The 9,432-nt window shown below is 39.1% G+C and overlaps 1 protein-coding gene across 34 annotated transcripts in view; it reads left to right on the top strand.

Moving 5' to 3' along the window:
• Positions 1-9,190, top strand: part of DLX5 (distal-less homeobox 5) — a 100,782-nt gene extending 91,592 nt beyond the window's left edge. For 32 of the 34 annotated variants that reach the window (XR_016394354.1, XR_016394350.1, XR_016394348.1 and 29 more), the window contains one exon: positions 1,909-9,190. The gene's annotated coding sequence lies outside the window, so the exon portion shown is untranslated. The remainder of the gene's footprint in view (positions 1-1,908) is intronic. The other 2 variants (XR_016394326.1, XR_016394325.1) reach the window with 2 other exon arrangements.
• Positions 9,191-9,432: the final 242 nt, after the last annotated feature.

The raw sequence follows: 9,432 nt of genomic DNA, 5'->3' as shown, positions 1-9,432 counted from the left end.
GTAGGTATCCAAGTTTCAGTTTCCTCGTCTAAAAATCAGGATAATAAAATCTATTACTTCTTAAGGCTGCTGAAAGATTAAATCAGACAAACTAAGTAAAACTCATAGTACTGCCTAGAATACAGTGAACCCTCAATAAAAATGAATAATTATCATACACCAGCAATCTTTGGTGCTTTTTACACATTATTTCCTTTTTCTGGAAGTATAAGTGTTTTCTAAGAAATAGAACTTGGTCTCATTTAACTTGTTTCAGACCATGCTATAAACAGATAAATGTATTCATCTATCCATCCACCCATGCATGCAGCAAATATTTATTGAGTCTCACTTACTTTTATTTGTGCCAGGCAAAGAAGAGAGACAAGGTCCCTGCTCCCATAGAATGTAAACTCTTGTGGAAGAGATAAGACTAAACAACAACCAAAGATATATACTGTGTAAAATATTAGGTAATAATAAATAGTAGGAGGAAAAAAGGTGAGAGGATGGAGAATGATCAGCAGAGATGGAAGTTGTCTTTGATACAGTGGTCAGTGAAAGCCTCTGTGGAGGTGACATCTAAGTTAAGGCAGGAATAAATGGAGAGAAATGAGGTATTTGATGATCTGGGAAACAGTATTCAAGACCAAGGGTACAGGGAGAGCAAAGGGGTAGGAAGTAGATTGGCGTTTTCAAGGAAAAACAAGAGAGCCTCAAGGTCTTACTTCACTTCTTCTGCTATAGCAGCCTCCTGGCTGGTGTCCCTGCTTCGGCTCCTACTGCAGTCAATTCCCCAAGCAGCAACCAGAGTGCTTTTTAAAAGAAACTTAAATCGAATCACGTTATTCCCCAGATCACAACTCCACAGTTTCCAGTTTTCTGAGTGGTTTCCCATCTCACTCAGAAAAAAATCCAAACTCCTCATGTGGCTTTCAAGGGCCATCCAAGACCAGCTGGTCCTGCCAATCTTCTCTAGCACCATGCTCATCTAGTTTCCTCCTCTCCAGGAGGGAGGGAATGAGGTCAGCATGGTAAGATACCACTTAGGAGCTGTTGTAGTCAAGGTGAGGATTGAAGGACTGAGTGGCAGTGTTGGGCGGGTGGTGGTGGGGTGAAGCATTTAGATTGGGGATATATTTGAGAGAGATGCTGATGAGATTTGCTGAAGGATTGGCTGTGGGCTCTGGCTTTATAGCTCCTTGGTTTCTACAAGTTGTCAAGTGTTTTTAACGGCTGCTCCTAGTTTGGGCTTCCTGTTTCCCTGGAGGGATTATTCTTCTGTAGCAAACTAAAAGGCTACACATGGAAAAGCTGATTTTTTAAATGATCAAACTTTCCCCCCATGAAATTTCATCTCTGCATGACCCCAGAATTGAAGTCAATTCTTCAGGATTGTAGTGAAACCTCAGCAACATGGGTGGATGTTCTATGGGTGGATTATTCAGGGCCTTGAAGAAGGGGTGGAAAGGGAAAAGAGATGAAAATCAAATCATACCTATCAGCATTATTTATATGCTGATACAATTTTCATGGAAACATATTGACAGTATTGGCTAAAAGTGAGTTTTGAATGATCTGTAAGTCTCTATTATTTTTACTATGGAACTTATTTTACAAGGTTGAAAATATTAAATGTATGAGAATGTGTTTTGTAAAAAACAATATCCTAGGCCTGTCATTGGCCTCCAAGACCCTGCGTAATCTGGTTGCTATTGTCTCTTTCACTTTGTTCCATTCACATTATTCTCTCACCTGGTTCCAGTGAGCTGTACCCTGACCATTCTATTTAAACTGCACCCAGCTCCCCAGTCCCATCCTATTCCCTCGCTCCTGATGCCCCTTACCCAGTTCTATGAATTCTACAGTGTGTATTCTTACCTACTATATAATTTACTTTCGCATTTTGTTTATTGTTTGTCTCACTAGGATGAAGCTCCTAGAGGGCAAAGTTTTTTAACCTATTTTGACTAGTATTCCTGGTCACTCTGCCAGAAAAACCATCCAAAATCCCCATGGACTTGGGAATTTTGGGAAGGAGGCAAGGACAGGATCCAGGATCCTGTCAGTCCTGGTCAGTGTCATAGGCTCTGGGTTCAGGGTGCCATGGTGAAGACCTTCCTACTGGATTGCGGAAATTACATTTGCAAAATGAAGTTGGCAGCATCAAGGTGAAGAAGTAAGAACTAAGAAGCCCATTTCTCTGCCATAGACATACAAACTGACAGCACAAGAAACTGCTGAGTTTCCTTGGAGGCATCATGGTCCCAGAGTTGTACAACTTCGTGAAGAATGATGTCAGGAAAGAAAGATGTGATATTGCAGAAGGATCTTGTTCAAAGTCACAGGAAGCAAATTCTTTACATTAGGAAGTACTGGCCATTTGATGGATATAAACTTTGTGAGGTTCCATAATTTCCTATTTTTTTATTGTCCCGGGGCACCCCAAACTGTTTTGGAACAACACAAGGTATAAATGAGCACATGAGTAAAAATACACATTTCCTTTTTGTTTCCTCTCTTGGCAGCAGCAGGCATGCCTGACTTACTGCCAAGTGGCACCGGGGGATGGAGACATACACTGAGTGGGGTTTCCTTTTAGAGTCTGAAACCATAAGTTTGACCTGTGGGCAGTAGTTCCTAACTTTGGCAGATCTTCTGGATTACTGTGGGGGCAGCTTTGAAAATTATAATCACTGTGATCCACCCCAGACTTGCTTGGAGGGTGGGGCACAGGCGTCTGTATTTTCACAAGCTCCCCAAGTGACTCTCGGGGAATTCCAAGGGTCCAGTGTCTAGAGGTTCCATGGAAGGGAAAGCCGGTTTAAGGGACCTCTCTGAGATGCTAAGAGATGCCTCTGTGGGATGTGGTGTGTGTGTGTGTGTGTGTGTGTGTGTGTGTGTTTAGAGAGATGGGAAGGAGAGGGATAAAAAGTAGATAGTTATGTCTTGAGATGAATAAAAGGAGGACAAAACTTCACAGTAGTTCCTGCAGAACAGTCACCATTTCAGAAATCCTTTGATTCTGGACCTTATTCGAGAAAGAAGGAAAGGAAAGCAGACTCACTGAATGCTTGTTATGCATTTGACCCTGTGCTAAGTGTATGAGTTCATTCATTTATTCATTCACAACCATGAAGTGCATCCTACATGCCAAGCACTGTGCTAGGTGTTGGGATTACAAAGACAAAAAAGACTACCCAGAGAAATATGTGCTATAATTGAGGGGAGCATGGGGCTCTGGGAAGGGCTTTCAACCCATACTGGATGGGGTAGGGGATGAGTCAGGGAAGGTTTCCAAGAAGAGGTGGCACTTAAACAAAATCGTAGATAATTCTAATATTAACTACTGTAAATAGTCCAGTATGGTTGGAGCAGAGAGAGTTATGGGAGGGATAAGAAGGGATAGGGATAGGGGATGATAGAGCCAGAGATGAGACTGGAGAGGTAGATGTACTGGAGCCAGGTGATGAGTTGCTTGACTTTATCCTGAGTGCAGTGGGTGATACTGAAGGAGTCAGAGTGGGCGACAACAGGATCACATTTGTGGTTGAGAAAGAACAATATGGTGGCAGCACAGAGAATGCATTAGGAAGGGGGTGAGACTCGAGATGGGAGCCTAATGGCCTGGGATGAAGCGATGGGAGTGAGAGTGGAGAGGAAGGGATTGACAGGACTGGAGAGAGGGGCAAGTCAAGGATGGTGCCCAAGTTTCTTTTTTAGCAACTGATTGGCTCATGGTGCCACTTACCACTCACTATTTGCTTTAACATAGTTCTTCGGTTTGCCTTCATAATTATCTTATGTCATTTTTAACAGATCAAGATAGAAAAGCTCTGAACAAACAGAAAAACAGAGGAAAGCTCAAGGTCTCCAGCTTGTAAGCTGGGAGCTGGGATCCAATTTCAGGTCGGCCTCGGTTCTGAGACCATGCTTCCAATGCCCCAGGCACATGAAAAACTTAATAAGGCTAAAAAAAGAATATGGCTTTGAGTAGGCTACATTCACAATAGAGACAACATGAGCTAAGATCTGAAAAGCAGAATCCCAGAACCTGAAATTTATTCTTTACTGCAGTTAGCATGGTGAGATATGACCTCCTTTTTGACAAGGTCGTCAATGTTCTCTCTCCAATGCTATGCAGCCTCTTTATACCTCACTGATGGCAAATAGGATTGAATCAAGATTTTAAAGAGGGAAAAACATTGCTGTTAAAAATGTCCTTACAAAAAACACGTGACATGGCACATCTTATCTTAACCTTTGTCTCACAGATTTGCTTACACCACCTCTGAAAGTAATTTGTTTAAAAACAGTTATCTTGCTGGAGGAGTTTAATAAAAATTTAAAAGTTTTGGGTGGAAAATACATCTTTACCCAGAATCTTGTATGGTAGTAATGTGACACAATGCTTTAAAGAGAGTACATTTTGGGGACTTCCCTGGTGGTGCAGTGGTTAAGAATCCACCTGCCAATGCAGGGCACACGGGTTCGAGCCCTGGTCCGGGAAGATCCCACATGCCACAGAGCAACTAAGCCCATGCGCCACAACTACTGAGCCTGTGCTCTAGAGCCCACGAGCCACAACTACTGAAGCCTGCGTGCCTAGAGCCCGGGCTCCGCAACAAGAGAAGCCACCGCAATGAGAAGCCTGTGTACCGCAACGAAGAGTAGCACCCGCCAGCTGCAACTAGAGAAAACCCGTGCGCAGCAACAAAGACCCCATGCAGCCAAAAATAAATAAGTAAATAAATAAATAAATTTAAAAAAAAAAAAGAGAGAGTACATTTTGTAGTTAGGCTCTCTGAGCCAAAGGGTTATACAGAAGTCCTCTGATATCAGGCCACTGACAGAAATGCAACATTCAAACCCACCTGGGCAATATATGGGTCATCCCTGCAGCCATTAGGTACATATCAGTCTGAATTTGAACTTCTGCTGTTTCTTTGGCTGGGACTGAATTTAGCCTGCATGTCTAATATCTTTGAAATTATCTTTTCCTCTCAGTTTGGATGGAAGCAGCTTCCTCATTAGTGGAATAGGAAACTATTTATAGGAAAAGAAAATATATAGGAATATTTGTAATATTTCTAGAATACGCTTTTTCGTGCTTTGAGTTGGCTGCATATTAAAGATAGGTTTGATTTAGATTTGCCTCCTATATCTTTCCCTCAATGCTTATTTTTATCCAACTTGTCTCCCTAAATATACTTTTCCTCTCTCACTCAAAAACAAATACACCCCAGTCAGGAGTTACATTTGTTGGTTTGAACAGTTTGTTGGTTTGTCACTCCCCTTCTTGGGCTTCTACCTGTTGGGGCTTGTGCCAGGGCTCCCAACACTTTAGTTTCCACATCTGTTGGATTGCCTTCGCTCACCTTGAGAGATCACTGTGAGGCAATATAGCTCATCAATGTCATCACAAACTGCTCTGCAAAAATATGTCTCAACATCTGTGATGCCAGATTCAAAAGAGCTCAATTGTGTGTGTCTGGTGAAAAAAAACCAAAAAAAAAAAACAAAAAAAAAACTAAGGTGGTCTTCTGATGCTGAACAGCAAGGCGAGGGGCTGGCAATCTTCATGTTTCTTATGGGCCTGGACTGCATTTTCTTCAGCTGTCCTTGCTAGCAGTGAAGTGCTCTAGCATTCTTTCCCATTAGTAGCAGCCTGCAGGCTTACAGGTCAATTATTTTTCTTTTCCTTTTACTTAGAAGGGCCTTCTTTCCCTAGTTTTTAAGAGCAGGGACTTTGAGACAGTAACCCCACCCTTCCACAGCAGGTCACGTAAATGTCTAGGCGCCACCCTCCCCCAATGGGCAGTCGGCCCATTTATGCAAGAGAACAATAAGGAGATGGTTCCTTGGCTTCTGCTTCTTTGGCAATGGAGGAGAAGGAGGTGGCTGAAGCTAGACACGTTGTACATGCCCAAGCCTTTTGCAAAGTCTCACCCTATTGAGCAACAAGAAGGCGACTGTCTCCATGTTAACACCACCAATGACAATGTTAAAACTGGATTGGCTAGGTTTTTTCATTGAAATCCTGGCTTAAAGGGTGTGTCCATGTGCCTGCAAAACATAAATGGAAAGAAAGGGAAGAGAAGCAAAGTGAAATGACTCCTTTCTTGGCAAGGAAAAAAAGATTCCATTTTAGAATGAAGGCAGTTACCACTATAGCTGAACAAAGAGCTAGTTTAAAGACAATAACCAATCACTTAAATAGAGAGGTCTTTACGTCTGTGAAACTCAGTCACCTACAAACTGAACTATCTAGGTAACTGTTAATTTATCATTCAGGCCAAATGTGTTTTCTGCCATCATTTTCAAATTCTTGTGCTGAGCTAGAACCGTGCCACACCTATTATTGCAGGTGCTCTTCTGCCTCTTTGCCTTTGTGCCTGCTGTCCTCTCTGCCTGAAATGCCCTTCTGGTCTTTTTACACTTGGGGAATGCATATTCACTTTCTAAATTCTGTCTCAAAGATCTTCTCCACCTTTTCTATGCCCCAGAAAGAACTGGTTGCTCCTGAGGGGCTCTGTTCAAATTTTACCACAGGACTATGGTTTTCTTGAATTTGAAGGTTGTTTCTTGTTCATTTCTGTATTCTTGGTGCTCTGTACAATTCTACACACTATGCATAATTAACTTTGCTCTAACCATAGGGAAGAAGCCTGTTAGTTATCCAGACTTCAGTTAATGATGATATTTGTTAATTGGGATCTGATTTCTGACACATGTTCTGGATTTTTGGTTTCATACAGTTTTTCCTATTTTCATACAATCTGAGGGTGAATGTGGAGGATCTATATTGCTTTAAGAAAACTTGTACTCCAAGTCAGTAAAATCTTCCTTTTGAGTAGAATCTAGGACTTTGGCATTTTGCCATGTAGGTGAAGGGAGAGAGGTTCAAACATGACTGAGAAAGCCAGTGTAGGTTGAAAAAAAAGGAGGAATGATATCAAAAAGGCAAACTTTGTCTTCAGTACAAAATGATGTTTCTTAAAATTGGGTGTGTCAAACCAAAGCTACCTTCAGGCAGGTTTTACTTGCATAACCTGCATATATTCAGAATCTAGAGTTTTGACTGACCTTAGTTTCAAAGGCAGGATTTTTATGTGAATAAATTCTTTCATCCATTTAGTAGATCAATCATCAGTTTTCTTAAGACTCCAGGCACATTTATCTCTCTGCATTCTTTCACCTATAATAGAAGAAAGCCAGAGCTCTGAATTCATTTAGTTCCTCTCAGTGCTTTACATTAAAAAAAACATTTCCTTAAAATTAAATAAAATGAATCCACTTAATTTTTAGGAAAATTTAACATGTAAATCAGCAGAACACACACAATTACCCATAATACTGATACCTGGAGGTAACCACTGCTAACATATTTATTGGCTCATTCATTCAACAAACATTTCTTAGTATATAAACTTATTTCCAGAGGTATTTGTTGCATCTATATACCCATAACCACACTTTTTATTTACAGAAATGGGATCATAATATCCTTATTGTGCTATTAGTATTTAATGTACTATTTGTACACTTCTCTCCTAGGCGTTCTGTTTTATGGATTACCATGATTCATTTAACCAGTTTATTATTATTAGGTATTAAGGCTGTTTCTAAAGTCTTGGTATTACAAACAGGGCCATAAGGAACATTCTGTAGATACTTCTTTGTCTTCTTGTCCAATTGTTTCCTTAGGAAAATTTTTAAATAAAAAATTCTGGGAAAAAAGGAATGCAATTTTTAAAGATTTTGATGTATTAGGCTAATTTTGCTCAGAAACATGGTTATCACTCCTTCTTTTATTGAATTATAATTGCCCTACAATATTATATTAGTTTCAGGTGTACGACACTGATTCAATATTTTTATACATTATGAAATGATCAACATGATAAGTCTAGTTGCAATCTGTCACCATACAGAGTTACTACAATACTATTGACTGTATTCTCTATACTGTACATGACATCCCCGTGACTTATTTACCTTACAGCTAGAAGTTTGTACCTCTTAATGCACTTCACTGGTTTTGCCTAACTCCCCAACCACCTCTTCTATGGCAACCACCAGTTTGTTCTCTATTATCTATGAATCTGTTTTGTTTCATTTGTTTTGTCTTTTAGATTCCACATGTAAGTTAAATCATATGGTATTTGTCTTTCTCTGACTTATTTCACTAAGCATAATACCCTCTAGGTCCACCCATGTTGTAGCAAATGGCAAGATTTAATTCATTTATATGGTTGAGTAATATATATATTTATATTATTTATATTATATATATTTATATATAATAATATATAGTATATATTATACCCTATAAATAGTATAGTATGTATAGTATATAGAATACTATATATATAGTATTTATATATATAGTAATATATATATATTTTATATATATATATATATAAACATCTTCCTTATCCATTCATCTATCGATGGGCACTTAGGCTGCTTCCATATCTTGGCTATTGTAAATAGTGCTTCAGTGAACATTGGAGTACATATATCATTTTGAATTAGTATTTCCGTTTTCTTCAGATAAACACCCAGAAGTGGAATCGCTGGACCATATATGGTAGTTCCAGTTTTTTAATTTTTGAGAAAGCTCTGTACTGTTTTCCATTGTGGCTATACCAATTTACATTCCCACCAATAGTATATAAGGGTTCCCTTTTCTCCATATCCTCACCAACACTTATTTTTTGTCTTTTTGATAATACCTATTCTAACAGGTGTAAGGTGGTATCTCACCATGATTTTGATTTATATTTCCCTGATGATCAGTGATGTTGAACATCTTTTTATGTGTCCATTGGTTATCTGTATGTCTTGTTTAAAAATGTCTATTCAGATCCTTTGCCCATTTTTAATTGGGTTGTTTGGTTTTTTTTTGATATTGAGTTGTATAAGTTCTTCATATATTTTGGATATCCACTCCTTATTGGATATATAGTTTGCAAATATTTTCTCCCATTCAGTAGGTTGCTTTTTCATTTTGTTGCTGGTTTCCTTCACTGTGCAAAAGCTTTTTAGTGTGATGTAGCCCCACTTGTTTACTTTTGCTTTTGTTGCCCCCCCACAAAATTGTTAAGATCAATCAATGGATAGATCATCTGGACAGAAGCAAAAAGGAAACACTGGCCTTCAATGACACATTATACTAATGAGCTCAATAGATACATACAGAACATTTTATCAAACTACAACAGAATACACATTCTTTTCAAGTGCACATGGAACATTTTCCAGGATAGATCACATGTTAGGCCACAGAACAAGTCTCAACAAATTTAAGAAGACTGAAATAATATCAAATATCTTTTCTGATTACAATGGTATAGAACTAGAAATAAATTACAGGGACAAAATTGGAAAAAATACAAATATGTGGAGGCTAAACAACAGGCAACTAAACAATCAATGCATAAATGAAGA

Source organism: Delphinapterus leucas, chromosome 9, assembly GCF_059928025.1.
Source record: "Delphinapterus leucas isolate spDelLeu-1000000601 "Yukka" chromosome 9, BTC_Dleu_Yukka2, whole genome shotgun sequence".
Classification (NCBI taxonomy): Eukaryota; Metazoa; Chordata; class Mammalia; order Artiodactyla; family Monodontidae; genus Delphinapterus; species Delphinapterus leucas.
The sequence above is the reverse complement of the archived record's forward strand: the minus strand, read 5'-3'. Positions and strand labels throughout refer to the sequence as shown.